The sequence below is a fragment of the Phalangium opilio genome, unplaced genomic scaffold, assembly GCF_054372755.1.
Source record: "Phalangium opilio isolate 3A_F unplaced genomic scaffold, DU_Popi_V2 ptg000009l_1, whole genome shotgun sequence".
Lineage (NCBI taxonomy): Eukaryota > Metazoa > Arthropoda > Arachnida > Opiliones > Phalangiidae > Phalangium > Phalangium opilio.
This window is the reverse complement of record NW_028324146.1, coordinates 6,971,354-6,995,609: the sequence shown is the minus strand read 5'-3', so window position 1 is coordinate 6,995,609 and position 24,256 is coordinate 6,971,354.

Genomic DNA, 24,256 nt, shown 5'->3' with positions numbered 1-24,256 from the left:
GTGCTTGAGAGTCTCAGCCCCAGACTTAGTGTACACACCCCCCGCAGCTTAATAGCATTAAGTCGATGTGTGCTGTCGTGCGCTAGAATCTTCATGACCCTAGCCGTAGCAGGGACATTGGAGACTTGCTCACAGAAGGTCCGCCAGGAGTCCTTCTTAGCAGCTCTAATGGCCCTGTTGTAGGTGTTAAGGGACTGCCTGTATCCAGCCCAGTCACCCGTGCGCTTGGCTTTGTTAAAGAGCCTGCGCGTGTATTTACGAAGCCGGCTGAGATCCGCGTTCCACCAAGGGACAAGCCTCGAGCGGTTGACGGTCTTAAGTGGGCAGTTCCGGTGGAATGACTCCATGATGGAGCACTGTAAATCACCAGCAGCCCTATCATGATCCTTAGGTGAAGTAAGTTTAGGAGTGTGACCCCTCCGTAGCGTAGGATTAGGTCTTCCCTATAGCCGGCCCAATTAGTCCGTTTTGGATTGCGTATCTCCGTCCTCGCCGGGACAGAGGTAGTCGCGACAGTAAAGCAGATGTGCCTATGATCCGACAGAGACGGCTCATTAGACACTAGAAGTAAACAAAAGTAGGTTCATTGTTTTGATTAAGAATATAGAGTTTACAACCAACTAAATATTCTAGTAAATCATCACCTCTAATGTGGCAGTCAGAACTGCCCCACGTGATGTGATGAGCATTGGCGTCGCAGCCAATGATTAGTTTGTCCCCTCTCTTTTCACATTGATTGACCAAATTGATCACCTCAATTGTCGGGAGAGAGTCCGCGTCGTGGGCAAAGTATGCAGAGGCAGCCGTGATAGTCAACTTGGCATGCCCAGTGGCCAGGACTAGCTTCACGGCCACCGTGTCCTGGGACGTGTACAGCGGTTGAGAGATACAACAAAGATCCCTCCGAACCAGAATACACGCCCTAGGTCTAGCAGCAGTATGGTCATAAAATAGTGACCCCGCCGCGTCAAGACCGAGGATTTTGCCGTCACACGGAGAGGTAAAAAATGTAATTTTAAAAGTTTCGTTTCAAGACAAAGTTAGCTGGGAAGAAGTGAATTTTGGCAGGAGTTTTTGAAAAGGGCGCAATTTTTTTACGGTCATTTTTATATACTTGCAATTTAAAATCAATGATCCCTTTGAAGATTACGCCTGCAGCCTTCAGCCTCTTCTCTCTTTTCACCCCAGTCTTATGAAAACTGTATCGAAACTTACTTTAAAAATATTTTCAAGCACCCAATATCGGTGGACTTTTGACACTCGACTCCTTACAACACGTACTCCTAGCCATATCACGTATCTCTAGAAAGATTAACCAGTGTGATAAAGTCGTAACGAAACCAGTCTTAAAATGAAGGACGTTTTTAAACCGTGGCCTACCTCTAACGTCTTCAATAATAAACTGGTGTCTGGTCCTTAATTTGCAAGTGATCCTGTCCATAATTATTGTCTGATAATCTCAACATAAAATCCATTTCGCCAGCCTTGCTTTAAAATGTGAGTGCTAAGGTCCAATTTCGAGTGACCTAATACTGGATCATAGGTGCATTACACGACTTGTGTAGGGCTAGTGGAATAGAAATTTTAAAACAAGTTTGGTCAATAAATTTCTTTTTGTTGACTCGGAAGTAGTCCCTGCGCTATAAATATGTTCTTAAACAGATATCCATTTTCAAAACTTCGTCTAGTCTAAAAGGATGCTTAATTATAAGGCGTTAATCGACTCTAAAACAAGGTTCATTTATGAAGCGTTATTCTAGACAAGAACTTAATGTAGTCTAAATCAAAGGACCTAAACTCACACCAAAATGAGTATTAAAGAAATGCAAAAATAGCCTCGCGGAAAAATTCTTTTAAATGTCTCTCTTTTTGAGTTGTAAATAAGCCTTCTTTAACGTTCTCTTAAGTAGTATTAAAGATCGTCTTTTGGACTGTGGAATACTTAAATGTGGAGACCCGGGGTTGTTGCCTAGTCTGTCTTATTTTGTACTTGTAATTCAAACCTTAATATGGGTAAGGGTAGTTGCAATACGTCTGATATGGGATAAATTCGGTTCTGTTTAGTCAAAAATTGCAAAGCATTTTTGTAGCTTGTTAAATCATGGGTTTACAAACACGTGCCTGCAAATGCGGTCTGTAGCCAATCAGTGACATCGCTTAATTTGGTTTCTTCATGTATTTCGACTACTCATTTAATTTCTCTACTAGCTATTTCAATCCCTGCAAACACCATAGTTTAAGTAGGAGTATCTAGATTGATCTTCGGAGTTTAAGGTTTATACCCTGTATATCTGCTTTAAGGAAAAAGTTTAAGCAGCCAGTCTATTATTCAGAACCTTTACCTTGAATTGATTTGTTATTGAAATGGTACGAGTATAAGATATGTTCTGGATCTCAAATGGGAACTTTTAGGGTTTAGGACTACTCTTGTCTTGTATTCTTGTTATTTTAGAGGAGGCAGGTGTTCTGGACGTCGATCTAAAGAGTTTTTCCAACTCTTACAATTCATGCCTTCAAACTTTTTCTTCGATGTTCGGGGGTTTGTGATTTCTTCAACCGAATATAATCCCTCTCGATAAATACAGGGTGTTTCTGATAAGTCTGCCATAAATCAAGGGGCGTGTTCTTTGGGTCAAACTGAGTGGAAAGTGTCAAAGAACATGGGGTGTACAAGAATTTGCAACGAAGATATGGCCCCCCAAACATTGGCCCCTAAAACAAGAAAATATTCGAATATGTAGACTAAAACAAATTCAGCCTTATCAACTTGTTTAGAAATAATGAGACAATTTCAATAGTTTCCCTCTAACATCGTTATTGAACTTTCACCTGGCAGAAGTGTATTAAATGAGTAGAAGTATGCCTACTCTAGTAAAGTAAATTCAAAGTATCATGGTACCTTTCGGTTGGTATTACTTTTATTCTTAACAAGTTAACATGGACGTTACAGGTATTGTTCAAAATGTCCACCAACGGCGTTAAGACAAACATGAACCCGTCTTTCGAAAGATTCTTGGACATGTTGGAAGATTCCTGGCATGTTCCTGATTGTTTGACAACCTTCAATAATTCGTCTTTGCAAGTCTTCCTCATCACGGACTTCATTCTTGTACACGATGTCTTTGAGATGACCCCAAAGATAGAAATCGCACGGATTTAAATCCGGAGATCTGGCTGGCCACGCAACTGGTCCTCCACGCCCAATCCACCTCAAATTAAACGTAGCATTAAGATGTTCTCTAACTGCACGGCTGAAATGTGGGGGTGCCCCGTCGTGCATAAACCACATGTCACGAAGTAATGCTAACGGTATGTCCTCGAGTAGTTCAGGTAAAGTGTCTCTTAAGAACGTGAGATATGCTTCACCATTTAGTCTGGGTGGAAGAAAATGCGGACCTAGTAAATGATTACCGACAATGCCGCACCATACGTTTAAAGAAAATTGCTGTTGGTGACTTCTAACACTAGTTGCGTGTGGGTTTAATTGGCGCCATTCGTGGTGGTTGTGATAGTTCAGAATTCCATCCCGGGAAAAATGTGCCTCGTCGGTTACTAAAAGGACCCGTGGAAATTGATTGTCCTCTACTCTGGCCAAAAACCACTCGCAAAAGTCGATGCGTCTTGGATAATCTGCCGGGTTAAGAGCTTGCACCTTTTGAATATGATACGGGTGAAACTGATGTCCGCGGAGAATTCGCCAGACCAAAACGTGATTAACATGTAATTGTCGTCCAACTTGTCTGGTACTTGTCGAGGGGTCCTCATCGAACATGGCAAGGACGTCTTCCTCGATTTCCTCCATGTCTTCTGGAATGTCTCGCTCTCGAACGTTGTTGGGTTGTACTTGTCCGATGTCCCTCAAGCGCCTGTCAACAGCCTCGAACGTACGACGATTTGGTATGCGTCGTTGCGGAAATTGTTCCTGGTATCGCCGCTGTGCTTCCACTGAATTGCCCTGCGCCAGTCCATACATGAGATGCATGTCTGCATATTCTGCATTGGTATACGCCATACTGTACTACCACACGTTCGTTCGAAGTGATACTGTGACGTTATCAACAACATCGCGTTACTTTATAGCAAACCACCGTTTAGTTTTCACGTTTGCGTCATGACTGTCAGCATTGTTTTTTATTCACGGACTTCATTCTTGTACACGATGTCAAAAAAATCTTTGAGATGACCCCAAAGACTTTTTAGCAAACCACCGTTTATTGTTTACGTTTGTGAATAAAAAACAATGCTGACAGTCATGACGCAAACGTAAAAACTAAACGGTGGTTTGCTATAAAGTAACGCGATGTTGTTGATAACGTCACAGTATCACTTCGAACGAACGTGTGGTAGTACAGTATGGCGTATACCAATGCAGAATATGCAGACATGCATCTCATGTATGGACTGGCGCAGGGCAATTCAGTGGAAGCACAGCGGCGATACCAGGAACAATTTCCGCAACGACGCATACCAAATCGTCGTACGTTCGAGGCTGTTGACAGGCGCTTGAGGGACATCGGACAAGTACAACCCAACAACGTTCGAGAGCGAGACATTCCAGAAGACATGGAGGAAATCGAGGAAGACGTCCTTGCCATGTTCGATGAGGACCCCTCGACAAGTACCAGACAAGTTGGACGACAATTACATGTTAATCACGTTTTGGTCTGGCGAATTCTCCGCGGACATCAGTTTCACCCGTATCATATTCAAAAGGTGCAAGCTCTTAACCCGGCAGATTATCCAAGACGCATCGACTTTTGCGAGTGGTTTTTGGCCAGAGTAGAGGACAATCAATTTCCACGGGTCCTTTTAGTAACCGACGAGGCACATTTTTCCCGGGATGGAATTCTGAACTATCACAACCACCACGAATGGCGCCAATTAAACCCACACGCAACTAGTGTTAGAAGTCACCAACAGCAATTTTCTTTAAACGTATGGTGCGGCATTGTCGGTAATCATTTACTAGGTCCGCATTTTCTTCCACCCAGACTAAATGGTGAAGCATATCTCACGTTCTTAAGAGACACTTTACCTGAACTACTCGAGGACATACCGTTAGCATTACTTCGTGACATGTGGTTTATGCACGACGGGGCACCCCCACATTTCAGCCGTGCAGTTAGAGAACATCTTAATGCTACGTTTAATTTGAGGTGGATTGGGCGTGGAGGACCAGTTGCGTGGCCAGCCAGATCTCCGGATTTAAATCCGTGCGATTTCTATCTTTGGGGTCATCTCAAAGACATCGTGTACAAGAATGAAGTCCGTGATGAGGAAGACTTGCGAAGACGAATTATTGAAGGTTGTCAAACAATCAGGAACATGCCAGGAATCTTCCAACATGTCCAAGAATCTTTCGAAAGACGGGTTCATGTTTGTCTTAACGCCGTTGGTGGACATTTTGAACAATACCTGTAACGTCCATGTTAACTTGTTAAGAATAAAAGTAATACCAACCGAAAGGTACCATGATACTTTGAATTTACTTTACTAGAGTAGGCATACTTCTACTCATTTAATACACTTCTGCCAGGTGAAAGTTCAATAACGATGTTAGAGGGAAACTATTGAAATTGTCTCATTATTTCTAAACAAGTTGATAAGACTGAATTTGTTTTAGTCTACATATTCGAATATTTTCTTGTTTTAGGGGCCAATGTTTGGGGGGCCATATCTTCGTTGCAAATTCTTGTACACCCCATGTTCTTTGACACTTTCCACTCAGTTTGACCCAAAGAACACGCCCCTTGATTTATGGCAGACTTATCAGAAACACCCTGTATAGAATAATCCTTGGTTTAGTGATTTCATGAAGAAAACTAAGACCTAGACTCCGGCGGGTATGTCAAGTATTATCCGCAATAGGCTTAGTGAAACAAAGAGTAAATAATTCAGGCCTGAGGTGAAGCAAACTTTGGGCTTTGATTTTCGTGTCTGATTGAAGTGACATCAACGGTTCAGAGTGAGCCGAAAGTTAAATACACTCTTTAATAATCAGGTTAAGATTTTATAATAGAAGAAAAGATCGTGGTGGCAATTAGAATAGTAAAAGGGCTAATGGTAAACGGGTAGTAGCTACAGACTTTTTATTCTCTTTATGGTGCGCATTGACTATTAGTGCGTCTAGCTACAATTTAGCTTTGGTGTTATTTAACGTTAACATTCATGTTGGCGAACTAAGAATATTGTTGAGGTGAGACGAGACGACAGTGTTTACACTGTAAACCAGTTGTGAATGTAGCTATCAGAATATAAGCGTAGACTTCATTTCCTGTTCTTTTCCCCATTGACTGATTTCCATGTGTCCAAGATTTATCCTTATTGGATGTAAAATGTCGTCTGCTTTACTGCATATTCGCTATGCTTGGAATACTGCTTCAATAATTCGTAAATTTTTACTTCAAAAAAGAGAAATAATTCCATATCTAGGTAAATAAGTTTGTAGTATTAGACCTCTTGACTCGGAGAGGTAATATTTTGGTTTTCCCAACTTGTTGATTCAGAAATTTTATAAGCCCCTCGTTCCCGTTAAAAGGCCTTAACTCTCCACAAGTGACTGCATTCTAACATCTTGTCTAGCGTTAGCGAGTTTGAATCATAAGTGAAAAGAGGTAGGTGTTTGTCTTGCATCTTCACCCCTCTAGTAAGACGTCGAACACCACACCCCACCCCCATAAACAACAAATGAAGAAAGGCGATTGAAAAGGCTTATAATACGCAAAATATTGCGAAAAACGCCCAGTGAAAACCGAGTGTAAAACTACGAAAGTTCGCTTGATGCACTTCATTGTGGCGGATATTAACTTTCAATACAATATCGATATCAGAGGAGTCTCTGCGAGTGGTTTCTTTAATCATTGATTTATAACAATGGGTATGAAAGGCAAGCGAAACCGGGCGTTTTTAGACGGTAGAACGTTGAACTTTGTCACTCCATGCGGACGACGCGGTTTGAATTGTACCGGCAAGGCGTACGAAACGTAAAAGAGTTTTTTGTGTGTTTGAAATTAAGTTTATGACAAGATTTTTCTAAAATGCCTAGCAAACGTTGTTCTTACAGAAGTTGTAGTACTACTTAGCGTGTTAAAATTACATTCAAATGTAACCAATTACAATTTAATTCCAACTTTTCCCAAAACGATAATTATGCTAGGTTTAAATATTGCGCTAGAATCACTCTCTGACTCTAATTCCATAAATGCATTTAATTGCACATTTATCTGTCATTTGTTTCATCAAATTTATAGTTTAAACAAATTTTTTTCATAGAAAACTAAAAACCTACCTAAATTAGTCACAGAAACCTCTCGCCCAGGTACCGGGAGGAGAAGAGAAAAGGTGGATATGAAGTACCCGAGGTTAATTAAAGCAGAGTAGGAGACGGGCTTACTATTTGGGGTGACTTTTTTCCAGGTTTTAACTAGAGGGGCGCTAGAGGTGCCGATGTCCTATAAAAACATGCCTCCCAATATTATTTCACATCCACGGGTTATTGATCTGAACTTTTATCATCTCATCTTTTAGATTGAGCTGATGAAGCTGAAGGACATCAGAATGAAAATGATGAGCGAAATCTTGAACGGAATCCGCGTCTTGAAGTTGTACGCTTGGGAGAAGTCATTCCAGAGAATCGTTCTTGAAATCAGGAACAAAGAAATTGCACTCATGAAGAAGCAAGGTCTCTTCCAAGGAATAAATGGATTTATATCTGCTGTCATACCGGTTTTGGTAAGAATGTAAACAAGAAGCAGATTATTATTATCGGTGATGGGGCTCATAGAAGTTTAGAGATTTCAGCTCCATATTAGTTTCTTCTCCAAAGACTCAAAATGGCAAATGTCCCTTAAAATCTCTAAGCTTTCGTCAGCCCGAAAAAGACGATAACGCCTCATTCCAGCGAAGGAATAAGTACACCGGTTGATACTGCAGATTATACTGTTGGTTGTCACATCTTTCTATCTAACTATTCATCTTCAGGGCTTACATTTTCTTGTACATACATATTGATTTTAAATTCTCACAGATATTTCCTTAATATCCAGATTCCTGCACCTTGTTTCGCCATGTACGTATTAATTGACGACGATAACGTTCTCACTGCGAGGAAAGCTTTCGTCTCCTTTCAGTTGGTACGACTATTGGGGACGTCAATGCTGCCATTTCCGGATTTAGTAAATAACCTAGTTTTGGTAAGAACGCAGTGAAGAGACGGTCAAAAGATAAATCTACTATTTACTTACTCTATCACTCTAAGACTGGGAAGTGTCAAAAATGTGCTAAAAGGGTGTAATATAAGAAAATTCTTTTTTGGCACCGTCAAAACAACGAAAAGAGAGTTTTATTGCCTTGAGTTTTTGTGGTAAATTTAAGGTGTAAATTCTCTGTAAAATAATTCTTTTAAAACATCGTATGAAATTAAGCTCAGTAAATTATAATACTTCGGGTTTCTTAAATTAGATCTTTCATTTTCATTAATGTTTCAATAGTACACTCTAAGAAATTGGGGTGTGCTTTAACACCTTTAAAAGTAGTTTATATGGGTCCAAATTTGACACCGTTACAGGTGTTCATTTACACCCCTGAAAGGGTTTAATAACACTTATTTGAGCAATTGGTGGCAAAGATAAGTATAAAATTGTGCAACAGAGGTGCAGTTTAACACCTTTTTAACTCTTATATCGCACTGAAAGTGAATTTTTACTCTCATATTAGTGTCGCTTCACACCTTTAAGAGTGTCGCTTCACACCTTTAAGAGTGTCGCTTCACACCTTTAAGAGTGTCGCTTCACACCTTTAAGAGTGTCGCTTCACACCTTTAAGAGTGTCGCTTCACACCTTTAAGAGTGTCGCTTCACACCTTTAAGAGTGTCGCTTCACACCTTTAAGAGTGTCGCTTCACACCTTTAAGAGTGTCGCTTCACACCTTTAAGAGTGTCGCTTCACACCTTTAAGAGTGTCGCTTCACACCTTTACCCCAGTAACACGAGTGTTCCGCGGTCGAGTCGGTACTGTCGGTTCGAGGTAGATTCGTCGGTTTATGGTCTAGTCGGTAGTTAGGACTAAAATCCGACTCTTATCCAACTTCAGTTGCCAACTCCGCTTTGCAGTCGGCCGTGAGAACAATAAAATAGAGTTGGCTAATAGTTGTATTTTAAGTCGGTTAATGTAATGAAGGATTAGGTCGGCTGCTCGACTCCTTACCAACTAACACGCGTTTCTTTCAAATAAAAGTTAACAATATGGCTCTAGAGGTCGACATATCCGACTGCCTAACGATCACACTGAAAATTTCAGATTTAGTTGTAATGAAGCTTCTTCCGCGTTTCAGTCGGATCGAGGTAGATTCTTCGCTTTTCGAGTAGTCTGATAGTTACATTTTAAGTCGGTTAATGTAATGAAGGATTATGTTGGCTGCTCGACTCCTTACCAAATAAAATGCGTTTTTATCAATGTGCACTAGTGTGTCAACGGTTTAAGATTATCTTAAACATTAAAATAAATATAATTAATATTATATATTTTCTTAGATAATTATTAACCTTATTGCGCGGAACATCGTTTAAAAAATAACTATTGAACATTCTTGAGAGACTTGACTAATATTGACGTTTGAAATGAAGCATACGCCCATTGTTGTCTTACTCAAATCGGTACATAAGGTTTCGAATCCTAGTAATGGATAAGAACAGCTCAATTGCGTGAACACTTGGTGGAAACTGCACCATTGGGAGGCTAGAAGTTTCTTGTAACCCTAGCCGATCGCTAACCTTAACGATGATGAAGGAGTAGAAGCCAGTAAGTACACACTGGTGTCCATGTGGGATTGACAGAATACCAGATGAAAGCGGTGTTTAGACGCCGACCATAAATAGGCTTTAACTCCGACCATAAACAAGCCAAAAGCCGACCATAAACAATCCATAAAGCCGACCATAAAAGAGCCATAAAGCCGACCATAAACAAGTCGTAAAGCCTACCATAATCAAGTCGTAAAGCCGACCACAAACAAGACAAAACCGACCACAAACAAGCCATAAAGCCGACCACAAACAAGCCATAAAGCCGACCACAAACAAGCCATAAAGCCGACCACAAACAAGCCATAAAGCCGACCACAAACAAGACATAAAGCCGACCACAAACAAGACATAAAGCCAACCACAAACAAGCCATAAAGCCGACCACAAACAAGACATAAAGCCGACCACAAACAAGACATAAAGCCAACCACAAACAAGCCATAAAGCCGACCACAAACAAGCCCTAAATCCGACAAATAACAGTCGATAAAGCCGACCTCAATTAGATTAATAATCCGACCATAACCAGATAACAAAGCCGACTTCTTGTTTGATAAGGTAAGAGCTGGACACGCTTACTTTTTAGAGTCGGTTAAAGTGCTGGCAAAATTTGTATGACCTGAAGTCGGGCCGACGCTTAAACGGATAGGACATTTCGACGGTCGAAATGAAAGTTTACCGACGCTTTTACGTCAGTGTTGGTTGCACCTCGAACCGACTGCGTCGGTCCAACGTCGATTTTGTTACTGGGGTGTGTCACCTTTAAGAGTGTCGCGTCACACCTTTAAGAGTGTCGCGTCACACCTTTAAGAGTGTCGCGTCACACCTTTAAGAGTGTCGCGTCACACCTTTCAGAGTGTCGCGTCACACCTTTCAGAGTGTCGCGTCACACCTTTCAGAGTGTCGCGTCACACCTTTCAGAGTGTCGCGTCACACCTTTAAGAGTGTCGCGTCACACCTTTCAGAGTGTCGCGTCACACCTTTAAGAGTGTCGCGTCACACCTTTAAGAGTGTCGCGTCACACCTTTAAGAGTGTCGCGTCACACCTTTAAGAGTGTCGCGTCACACCTTTAAGAGTGTCGCGTCACACCTTTAAGAGTGTCGCGTCACACCTTTAAGAGTGTCGCGTCACACCTTTAAGAGTGTCGCGTCACACCTTTAAGAGTGTCGCGTCACACCTTTAAGAGTGTCGCGTCACACCTTTAAGAGTGTCGCGTCACACCTTTAAGAGTGTCGCGTCACACCTTTAAGAGTGTCGCGTCACACCTTTAAGAGTGTCGCGTCACACCTTTAAGAGTGTCGCGTCACACCTTTAAGAGTGTCGCGTCACACCTTTAAGAGTGTCGCGTCACACCTTTAAGAGTGTCGCGTCACACCTTTAAGAGTGTCGCGTCACACCTTTAAGAGTGTCGCGTCACACCTTTAAGAGTGTCGCGTCACACCTTTAAGAGTGTCGCGTCACACCTTTAAGAGTGTCGCGTCACACCTTTAAGAGTGTCGCGTCACACCTTTAAGAGTGTCGCGTCACACCTTTAAGAGTGTCGCGTCACACCTTTAAGAGTGTCGCGTCACACCTTTAAGAGTGTCGCGTCACACCTTTAAGAGTGTCGCGTCACACCTTTAAGAGTGTCGCGTCACACCTTTAAGAGTGTCGCGTCACACCTTTAAGAGTGTCGCGTCACACCTTTAAGAGTGTCGCGTCACACCTTTAAGAGTGTCGCGTCACACCTTTAAGAGTGTCGCGTCACACCTTTAAGAGTGTCGCGTCACACCTTTAAGAGTGTCGCGTCACACCTTTAAGAGTGTCGCGTCACACCTTTAAGAGTGTCGCGTCACACCTTTAAGAGTGTCGCGTCACACCTTTAAGAGTGTCGCGTCACACCTTTAAGAGTGTCGCGTCACACCTTTAAGAGTGTCGCGTCACACCTTTAAGAGTGTCGCGTCACACCTTTAAGAGTGTCGCGTCACACCTTTAAGAGTGGGAGATTTTTTGGTAGGATAGTAGTAGAAATCTCTAGTTTTTTTCCTAGACTTAAGAGCAAAACCGATGACGTACAAAACACTATAATAGCTACATTTTGACCACTCATGAGGCATAACTCAATTATCGAGTATGGTTTTCCGGTTTAATTAAATTTTGATTATCCGCCATTCCGCAGTATTATTAACAATTAGTGCTACATTCATAGCAGGGTTCCATCTTGAGAAAACTTCATCACCTATAGGGAGGAATACCTCTTTAAGCGAGGGTTGTTGCATATAAAGTCATTTTTACGGGTTTATAAACTTCTGAAAAAGGCAGAAAGTTTTTAATTTGTACAAATGCACAGGGTATTAAATTAGTTTTGGAGGCTATAATATTCAAGCAGTAGATATAGACGTTCTTGCTAAATTTAATAATCTCTTTTCACTAAGAGTTTTTCGAGCACCAGAAAAGTGTTTAATCTAATTTGCACTACAGATTTTACAAAAAAAATCCATATAGTACTCTAATTTTTCTCAAAATAATGATAAAACATGTCACAAAAGCAAGTGTTCCACTTTGGCTTCTCAAGCTGGCCCTACTGTGAGGCCAGTACCTAACCTAGTCTCGTTTTTTAAGAGTATCGCTTAACACCTGTAAGAGTGTCGCCTAACACGTTTAGCATAGTTTTATGAAGGTACAACACCGCCAGATTACCAATTTCTTTGTTAATTTTATTTAAAGGATAAAACTTTTTCTTTCATGAATATCATCTTTAAAAAAGGTTTAATAATTACGTTTTTCAATAATTTTTTACTGTTTGTATTGACTTTAATATTAAAACATTAATGAAAATGAAAGACCTTATTTAAGTAACCCGCAGTATTATAATTTTTCATGTTTAATTTCGAACGGTGTTTTAATAGTGTTATTTTACACCGAATTTACACTTTAAATTGGCCCCTAAAAAGTCAAGGTAATAAAACTCTCTTTTGGGTGTTTTTACGGTGTTTACACCGTTTTAACACGTTTTTAACACTTCCATTTCTTAGAGTGTAAAGTCAATCCAAACAGTAAAAAATTATTGTAAAACGTTGTTGTACCTTCATAAAACATTGCTAAACGTGTTAGGCGACACTCTTACAGGTGTTATAAGGCGACACTTTTAAAAGTGTTTGCGACACTCTTTAAAGTGTTACATTCGGTTTTCACTGGGCGTTTTTCGCAAAATGTTGCGGAAAAGGAAATTTTTTTCCTCTTTCGCGAATTTCGCGATTTTGCGTTGCGGGTACTATTTCTATTTTTGCGATTTTTCCCGAGCCGCGTTTTTTCTCCGTAGGCACGAACCAATCATTGAGGGTAAGCTAGTCACGTGGTTAACACTGAGCACGTGTTTACTAGGGAGCCGCCATTTTGAAATTTGCGGTGTTTAACCGAGGCTTATCCTATTTACCATCATTTGATTAGAGAACTGTGATGTTATTTAAATATTAAAATGAATAGATTCGAAAATTTTGGTGGAAGAGAAAGGAATTATCCTTTATGTTTGGGATAAAAGAAATTTAAGTTACAAAGATGTTAATATGAAGGAAATCGAATGAGCTCAATCGCTCAGTTCGGACACGGGGATTATCAGATATTTATTTCCGCCACGGTTTCGTCCAGTGGAAACCGACCACACAGGACAATATTTTCCGTGGCGGTTTTTACCTTTTTCACTTTTTCTGCGAATTTTTTTCCGGAAAGAAATTTGCCTAGTGAAAACCGAGTGTGAATGCGACATTCTTAAAAAAAACGAGACAAGGTTAGGTACTGGCCTCACAGCGACAACAGACGCTAGCTTGAGAGGCCAACATGTAGGGCACTTGCTTTTGTGACATGTTTTATCATTACTTTGAGAAAAATTAGAGTACTAAATGGATTTTTTTTTGTAAAAATTGTATTGCTAATTAAATTAAACGCCTTTCTGGTGCTCGAAAAACTCTTAGTGAAAAGCGATTATTAAATTTAACAAGAACGTCCAGATCTACTGCTTGAGTATTATGGTCTCCAAAACCAATTTAATACCTTATGCATTTGTACGAATTGCAAACTTTCTGCCGTTTTTAGAAGCTTTTTAGCCCATGAAATTGACTTTACATGCTACAATCCTAGCTTAAAGGGGTATACAAGGTGTTTCTGGAAAGTCTGGCACAAATTAACAGGCATGATCCTTGGGTCAAAGGGAGTCCGAAAGGTCCTATGACGTTTTGGGGTAAAGCGCTTCGTTGCGACGTTATGGGCTCTCAAAAGTAGGCCGAAAAACAAGGAGATTTTGCAGAATTATAGCACAAGTATTGTGGTTTTGACCCAATTGTTTTCGATTATTGAGCATAAGACAATGATCGAAATGAGTTCAAACCTAGTGGAAGACCGTGAACGTGTTAAACGGCCAAAAGCGTTAATCCTTTTGTTTTTATTAATGATTGTAATTAAAGGTAAGGAAAGTAGCTCAGATATCGGTTACCTGTTTGTTCAGATGTACTAGTAACTGACCAGTCTTTTATTCTTTATTTCAATTAGACACATTACTTTTACAATAATTCGAATGAACCCCATTACTTTTACAATATTAATTCGAATGAACCCCTTAACCTTTACAATAATTCGAATGAACCCCATTACTTTTACAATATTAATTCGAATGAACCCCTTAACCTTTACAATAATTCGAATGAACTCCTTAAGTTTTACAATAATTCGAATGAACCCCTTAAGTTTTACAATAATTCGAATGAACCCCTTAAATTTTACCATAATTTGAATCGAACCCATTACATTTACAATAATTCGAATTGGACCCATTACATTTACAATAATTCGAATTGGACCCATTACATTTACAATAATTTGAATGAACCCCATTACATTTACAATAATTGTAATGAACCCCATTACTTTTACAATAATTCGAATCGAACCCCATTACTTTTACAATAATTCTAATGAACCCCATTACTTTTACAATAATTCGAATCGAACCCCATTACTTTTACAATAATTCGATTGAAACCTAATTACATTGTTCTACAAAAATTGTTCAAAATGAGCACCATCAACGTTTAAGCAAACTTGCGCGCGTACGCCATGAAGCACGTTAAGGTACACACATTTAAGCCGTCTGTAAAAAATCTACAGCTTCTGACGTTGAAAACTACCCTAATGTTTAGACCAACACAGCAGGGGGGAAATTAGAATTATTGTAAATGTAATGGGTTCAATTCGATTTATTGTAAAATTTAAGGGGTTCATTCGAATTATTGTAAAGGTTAAGGGGTTCATTCGAATTAATATTGTAAAAGTAATGGGGTTCATTCGAATTAATATTGTAAAAGTAATGGGGTTCATTCGAATTATTGTAAAAGTAATGTGTCTAATTGAAATAAAGAATAAAAGACTGGTCAGTTACTAGTACATCTGAACAAACAAGTAACAGATATCTGAGCTACTTTCCTTACCTTTAATTACAATCATTAATAAAAACAAAGGGATTAAATCTTTTGGCCGTTTAACACGTTCACGGTCTTCCACTAGGTTTGAACTTATTTCGATCATTGCCTTATGCTCAATAATCGAAAACAATTGGGTCAAAACCACAATACTAGTGCTATAATTCTGCAAAATCTCCTTGTTTTTCGGCCTACTTTTGAGAGCCCATAACGTCGCAACGGAGCGCTTTACCCCAAAACGTCATAGGACCTTTCGGACTCCTTTTGACCCAAGGAACATGCCTGTTAATTTGTGCCAGACTTTCCAGAAACACCCTGTATATCTGCACGTGAGAACTCTCCTCCCTACACTCTTAAAATCAAAGGTGTGATTTAGCACCTTTTGTCTTAATTTTGACGGGTCCAAAAACAGCACCATTAATGTGGTTTAATAACGCCTCTGAAGGTTTCAAAAGGCCCATTTTCAACACTTTGCGTCTTAAAAATATTTTCTCCCGACACATTTATTACACCTTATAAAGCTTTATCTTACACCTTTTAAAAACCATGTTTTTAAAATGTGTTCTTAAAGTGCCTGTGTGTTCTTCTAATAGTCTTCAAAAGGCATAAATTTTGGCTTGAGGTTACACTCTTAAAACAAAAGGCGTGATTTAGCACCTTTCGTCTTAGTTTAAAGATGTTAAACAATGCCTCTGAAAGTGTTAAATAGACCATTTTTAACACTGAATCTTAAAAATATTTCCCACTGACACATTTATTACACCTCATTGAGCTATTTCTTACACCTTTTAAAAATAATATTTTTAAAAGGTGTTCTTTAAGTGTTTGTATGTTCTTCCAATATTCTTCAAATGGCGTGAATTTGAACTACTGAAGTGGAAAATACTGCAGAACAGGCGTGAAATATTGTAGGAAGGCTGTATTACACAGCGTGATTTTAATACAGTTTGCCACCTTTACCACATCGTGTTACACTCAATAAAGGTGCTACCTATACTTTTCACTATACACTCCAGGGTTGGCAAAAATTGAGTTTTTTTTAAAAAAAACAAAAGTTGTGTTTTTTATTGTTTAAAACACGATTTGTTGTTTTAAACTGTTTTTTAAACAAGTAGAAAAAAACAGTAAAAAACACAAAAAAAACCTAGTTTTAAACATGTTTAAAATCACTCTTGCAGATCTAATAGTCAAATATATTATACATCGCGGCTCTCCATTTAAGCCACTACTCCCGCTAGCGCAAGGCGCTTATTTTCACAGCCTGCTTGATTAAACAAAATGGTCTTGGTTTGGACCAAGACAGAAAAAACAAACGATGAGAGTGACGTTTGTCAATTGACTGAAGATCCGACAGTGCGATTTTTCTTTATTTATATTAATTTATTCCTTAATCACAATTTAATTCAATCAACTTCTTTAATTGTTAATCGATTTATTCCCTCGAAATTAATTGAAAAATAACATATTTGAGCTTTTTCAAGAACAAATTAGACTTTCCGAAATTATTTTGTGATATTAATTATTTTGAAGGGAGTGCGTGTTAAGCGACCAATACAGAATATGTGAAATATTCTACTGACTGTTTAAAATGAGCAAGAGCTCCTTAAATTTAGAATTTCAAGGTGTAAGAAATTGTCCGTGTGGAATTAGAACCAGGGACCACTTGAACCCAAAGCGAGTATCATACAGCTTGACCAACAGACCACGAAAACAAATTGAGAAAAAAAAACACGAAAAGACGAAATCAAGAGCTCCTAAAATTTAGAATTTGAAGGTGTAAGAAAGGGTCCTTGCCAGGGTTGGCAAAAATGTGGTAAAAAAAGTTGTGTTTTTATTGTTTAAAACACGATTTAAAATTAGATTTTCCGGAAACATTTTATCATGAAATTAATTATTTGAAAGGGGTACGTGTTGAGGGATCTATTTTGAATATTTGAAATGTTCTACTGACTGTTTAAAAAGAGCAAGAGATCTTTTCAAAACGAAAATGTAATTTTTATAGCGCATACAAAATGAGGGTGATGGGTAAAATTGTTCATTTAACCCCAAATGTCCAAATGCTTGATTTCTTTTGTGGCCACTATTAAGGAATTTTCGCTTCCATACTGCAGAGTTTCTTGGTCAGAACTCATACATTTGAAACTTCACCACCCCTTTCTACTTTGTAGGTGCTTCATGTTTTCCGTTTACGGATTAAGCGTATTAATTTTAGAACTGTCAAGGGCCTGGCTTTAAATATTACGCGTACTCACTTTAGAACAGTAAAATGTACCAACAGTGTAGAAAAACGTTGTTCCTTTACCTTAGGTAGACGACAAAATAAGTTATTCCAAATCAAATTATTGAATATCAGTCTTCAATACAGATTGGTAACGGATAAATCAACTGGAAGGGTTTCCAAACAATTAAACACTCATATGAAACAGTCAAATTATTGCAAGGTTTTGACTGAAGCTTATTATTTCTATTATTTAATATTTTCGCTCATTTTCAAATAAAACGAGTTAAAAATATTCGAAATTCCTCTCCATAAAAAACATGTTTTAAACTGTTTGTTTAAAACGTTTTAAACAAATTAATGTTTTTTTTCATGGCTGTTTAAAACAAGTTTTAAACCAAAGTTTAAAACAATTTGTTTAAAACTTGCCAACCCTGATACACTCAAAAATATTTAGTGTGTTTTAACACCTTTAAAAGTCGTTTTTATTGGTTCACATTTCACACAGACCGAAACCATAATTCGAAGGTCCCATTTGACCAAACTCCCGCAATTTAGGCGGTTTTCGAACAGTGGTAAATAGCCTCAAATAACTACACTTAAGTGTTCGTTGCAAAAATTTCTCTGATAATAACAGAGTTGCAAGGTGATACATTATCTAAAGATTTGAAGGCTTATCTAAATATAAGGGAAAGAAGAAATAAGCCATAATCCATAACATATCCCTTGTTATTATTGTAAGATGATGCTTAAAAAGATAAATTGATATTTAAATTATGGTAAATAAACATGTTCCAGTAAATTATTGAGATATTTATGGATTTTTAATGAAAGGTTTGTCTGTAGTTCAAATTTACATCCGCAGAATCACGAAATTTTAGTGCAGGAGAAATTTTGTTATTATACGGGTTTTCTAAACTATTAATTCAACCGATAACCGATACTTTGGACCGAATACGCAGAGTGTGGGCGTCGCGAGCACTTAACGATAAATTAACCTTGTTTGATTGCATTAAAAATGTTAAACCCGGGACGCAATGTGTCAAAACAATGATTATAAAACTTTATGGGTAATGTCAAATATGGTACACTTCGAAACTGTTCCTTAGATATTAATAGAGCTCGGCATTTTCGATCAATTATCCACAAATTGGTGGATAACCGATTACTTATAAACAAATTTGTGGATTATAATACGATTTAACATGTAAGTTCTGTGGATAATTTTCGGGTATGGATTAAGATAAAATAATGTAGATAATTGATCGAAAATGCCGAGCTCTAGATATTAAGCTGAAAGGATTTAAACACACTTATTTGAACAATGGGTGTCGAAAATAAGAATGGAAATTGTTCAACAGAGGTGCAGTTTAACACCTTTTCAACTCGTCTTTCGTACTAAAAGATAACTGTTACTCTTTTATGTGTGTTGTGCAATTCCTTACAGGATGTGTCTCAGCACTTTTGCGAGCTTAAAATAACACTTTTAAGCGTGTCGCATAACGCCTTTAAGAGTGTCGCGTAACGCCTTTAAGAGTGTCGCGTAACGCCTTTAAGAGTGTCGCGTAACGCCTTTAAGAGTGTCGCGTAACGCCTTTAAGAGTGTCGCGTAACGCCTTTAAGAGTGTCGCGGAACGCCTTTAAGAGTGTCGCGTAACGCCTTTAAGAGTGTCGCGTAACGCTTTTAAAAGTGTCACATAACACATTTAACAGGTTTTATAAAGCTACCATACCACCTGATGACAAATTCCTTAGCTACGTTTTACTCAGGGATAAAAATATTTTCTTAAGAAAATATCATCTTTAAAAAATGCTGTTATATTTAATTAAATACGAACAATTAAGTATTTTCCTTGACTTTATAATCTTTGGATTGACTTCATGATTAAAAAATTTATAGAAACGGAAGACTTCATTTAAGAAACAAGTTATTGATTTTCTATCCCGCAGTATTATTATTTAATTTCCGTGTTTAATTTCAAACGGTGTTTTACAGGTTTTTATTACCGAATTTACACCTTAAATTGTCCGGAAAACTCAAAGTGACGAAACTCTATTTTGGGTGTTTTAATTTGTAAAAAAGTGTTTTCTTGAATTACACTCTTTTGAAACTTCCATTTCGCTAAATATTAATTGTCCACAAAACTATTTCATATTAATATTAATAGTAATCATAAATCAGTGAAAAAATGCGAAATTGGTCTCTCGCCTCTCTCGCGTTATTGTATGGTACTGTATGAGACAGTTTAACTATATACAGTAGAAATTAAAAATTTAGAGAATTGTGCTAAAAAATCCCAGTTTATAAAATTTAAAGTCTGAGATCTACCCTTATAACACCCTTTTTGAGAAAAAGGATAATTCCAGATACATTTTACACCTATATTAACTTAGCGTTTTTTCGTAGATAATGGTCACCTTTGAAATACCAATATAACACCGTTTTTGTTATTCATGTGAAAATGTTAGGTGTATTTATAAAGTACACCATTTTCACTCCAAGAAACACTCAATTTTTTTTGTGTGTAGTTGGTAATTGTAATACGGTTTGCACACTTACTCCCCTTTATAACCATACGCGAGATTTCCCCTTGTATGCCGCTATAGAGATCAGTAAACAGTTTTACGTTGTCAATTAGGCTGTCTTTTCTTCCTCACTTTCCATTAGCCTTTTTTATTAGAGACTACCTTTGATTTTATAGTGAAGTCTGACTTGGGGCGAATTACGTTAGTATCTTATGTATTTCGATGCTTATCGTCGCTTATCTTTAAAGAAGAGTCTGCTGAAGTCATCGCTTTTCTAAGCCTTTGCCTCCTTATTATGGGCATCGAAAAATTAATAAGCCCCAAGGCAAACTTCCCCAATTCACCCTTTGGCCTCTACCATATTAAGGGCCACTCTATTCTAAAAGATTGAACGCCCGCTAATAACACCACGAGAATTTTATATCTCTTAAATAAGGACACTCTTATATGGCTGTATGTATGTATTTACGTACTAGCAGAGGTGGATTAGGGGAAGTTACGAAAGAGGCAGAATTTCTGGATGGGCAAATGCTTTATAAAAGCGATGGGGGAACATAGAGCTACTCTTTATTTTTAAGCCCCCCCCCCAAATGAGAGAGAATTCACGAGGATAGCAGGGTAACGATATCGCCACCTAACGGATTGAAAATAGCGTCTGCTTTAGTGTATGATGTACAAGGCTTACTCAGTCAAGAGTCGTTTATAGTTAGAAATGGAACAATCGTCGGGAGGCGCGGACTTTCCCATTATTAAGAAGTTAATAGAACAATTAAAAAATGATCTCAGCTATTTTGTGACTTCCTCTGAAACTAGAGTAGCGTTGGTGGACCATTTTTTAAGTTCCAAAGCAGGGAAAATACCTTTCCGTTTAACATCCGATTTCTTTGGTGGTATTGTGACGGGGTTTATTAAAGTCAAGCACTGGGTTGAAACTGATTTAAAGCGCGGCAAAGGCTTAGCTATCTTTTCCGATTTTTCGCTACTTTTTGTCGGTTTTTTATCTATGTTACAACCTACAGACTTAATTCTCATATTTTGTTTGACCATTAAATAAAAATTACATTGAGTTGATACTTCTTCATAACTTTTAGAGCTTTTAATACTCATAATAGGTCGCGAAGAGTTTTCAAGCTTAACTTCGGAGGCCATTTTCTCAATTTCCCGTGTTACTTCTCTTAACATCCACCAGGTAGAGACCTTAATCTTACTCCGTTGATAGAGGGGAGGAATTTTAACCCACCCAGCCATTCCTCTTCCTCTCTCTCGTAAATAAAATGCCCCCACAGTGAGCCCTATGGCTCGTTCATAACTTCCCCTAATCCACCTCTGGTACTAGTTGTACAGCTCAATCTATAGATGCCCTGACTTAACTCAGGGCTGAAAATTCGCAGTTACGTTACTCTTAAGAAGTAGGCGTGCACTTGAAAATATTTTTCTAATTCGAGGAGATGTTTTTAAATTAACGATAAAGATTACATTTAAAAATGATATATACAGGGTGCTATGTTAATGAGCATGTTTATTGGGCCCAACTGAGTGGAAAGTATAAAATAACATGGAGTGTACAGCCCCCAAACATTGGCCCCTAAAACAAGAAAATATCCAACAATGTACGACTTTAAACCGAGTGCCCAGCAGCGCCAGCTTGTGTTAGAACTATCTAAAACCGTTTTGTACCTTTACCAGGAGCAGATGACAAAGGGGTCTTCGACGCTAGCTTCCACAATGTAGAGGGCAATGGGACCCGCGTACGTCACAGCTCGGCCGAAAATGTAGTGGTATCGTTTGCCATACAGAATAGCACCAAAGGCTGCTGGGAATTTTTTTTTTGTAATAACGGACTAGCGATAGCTTCTGAGGTTCGTCTTATCCGTTCGCGACATAAATATACACAATATAATTACTTTATTCAAACATATGTAACCATTGGTGTTAAGATAAAAGATAACACTACATTTTGTGACTTTAAACCTACAAAATAGTCAAAGTACGTCCAAACTAGCAGAGAAACATATCAAAAGCCAGGTAAGCCAAGGCTTAATTAACAATTTGTGACCACTGGAGTGATTGGATTCGGGTTTTCGAAAGATAAAAGCATGGTTATAAAAGATGCCGAAGCACAATGCTATACATGTGTTTTAGGGCCTCTATATTCCGTATTTCTTTTGAATTAATTAACTGCTACAAGAGGTTGGAAAACGAAATCACTGACTATCTCTTACATTTTGGGTGAGTGATTTCGTTTCCCAACCTCTCGTAGCTAACAATTAATTCAAGAAGAAATTTAGAAAAATTTGGCACTGAAACATATTTTAGTTTTTTTATAATAGCTGGTAGTGTTCGTACGGGGTAAAAATTTAATCGGGGTCGGGGGCAGGTTATCCCCGAAAAAAACAAGTCGGGGTCGGGGTCAGGGTAAGACATCGCATGCTGAAAAATTTTGGAAAAATGATAAAAAAAATCGTTAAATTTCTGGGTGTTTGGAAAGAAGCTTTATTAATATACAAATTCGAGGGAGGATGGTGAACTTTGGAATTTTGGTGACTGTTTTTACTGTATTTTGTTTGTTGTTAGTTACCCCTTTGCCCTTTTTACCTCTCCGAGTGACGTATGTCACGGAGAGGTTCTGTAACGATCGTGTGTGTGTGTCTGTGTGTCTGTTGTTACACCCACGTGACCGCGTTCGCAGTTTCCAAATCGGAGCAAACGTGTTCGCCATTTCCGAACTGCTTTCACAGTCACGGAAATAGCTCCTCTACTTGAGTTCTCACACCAACATCTTCTGGTCTTTGTCCATCCCACACGGACACCAGTCTGTACTTACTGGCTTCTAATCACCAACATCTTTTGGTCTTCGTCCATCCGACACGGACACCAGTCTGTACATACTGGCTTCTAATCACCACCATCTTCTGGTCTTCGTCCATCCCACTTGGACACCAGTCTGTACATACTGGCTTCTAATCACCACCATCTTCTGGTCTTTGTTTTTGTCCATCCCACATGGACACCAGTCTGTACACCTGGCTTCTACACCACCATCTTCTGGTCTTTGTTTTTGTCCATCCCACATGGACATCAGTCTGCACACCTGGCTTCTACTCCATCGTCATCGTTGAGTTTAAGACATTCGCGGCGATCAGCTAGGGTTACGAGAAACGTCTAGCCTCCCTAGGGTGGGTTGTCCACGATAGGTTTTCGCAATTGCGGTTGTTCTTGCTTTTAGCTGTAGTTCGACACCCTTATATACTACCTATTTGAGTATGGCGAAGCAACCGGCGTATGCTTCATTTCAAACGCCAATATTAGTTAAGTCTCTCAAGAATGTTTAATTGTTCTTTTTTAAAACGATGTAACGTTCAATAAGGCGAATAACTAACGAAGAAAATATTAAATATTAATTATATTTATTTTAAAATTTAAGATAATCTTGTTTCTCAATTCAAAATTAATACGGAAAGAGTTAAAAAGCAGTCTATGTTTTTGTCTGTGTGTGTCCGTCCGTTGTTACTGTAGTGCGCTGCGTTAGAAGTTCGTTTTGTTTTGATGTGTATAGAAATCCTACTGAACCATAATATTCCCTTTATCCTTAATATAAAGTGAATATGTGGAAATATTTTTCGTAATTATGATGCATTTAGTACTTTTGTAGCTTTAAAGCTCTATTTCATTTTGATATTCCAAAGATTGTTTTTAATATTATTATTTAAAATGGATATTTATATATTACTTAAGCTATACTACATCTGTTTATAGCATAATCCTTTCAAAAGTGAATGCAAGCACAACGCTACTATGTTGGTCAAATGATTTTTTATTTCTCAATAGGCCTAGTGAACCAAAAAGTAAACGCTTGAGTTTGGTTTTAGTTTCTGTAATGCAGAGACATTAACGGTTCAGAACTTCAGAGTGAGCCGAAAATTAAATACACTTTTAAATAATTAGGCTTAGATTTTATGGTCATGGTGGAAATCTGGGCCGCGTTCAGCAGAGCTCAGCGCTGTTAGCAGTGTCCTACATAACGGGATTTTATTTTTGAATTTTGACGTCACGGTGCATAGCGCTGAGCTAGCGCGGTCTTCAAAGAAAATAGTCGGCTTTTTGAATAACGTGACGCAAAACGCGTAGTTCTCAGCTTGGCGAAAAGACCATGGAGGAATAAATACAAATAGCTCTATGGGACTATAGCTATTTAATTGGCGTGAAACCAGTTGATCTCGCCAATTTTAAGAGATATGTTAGTTTAATTATAAAAGTT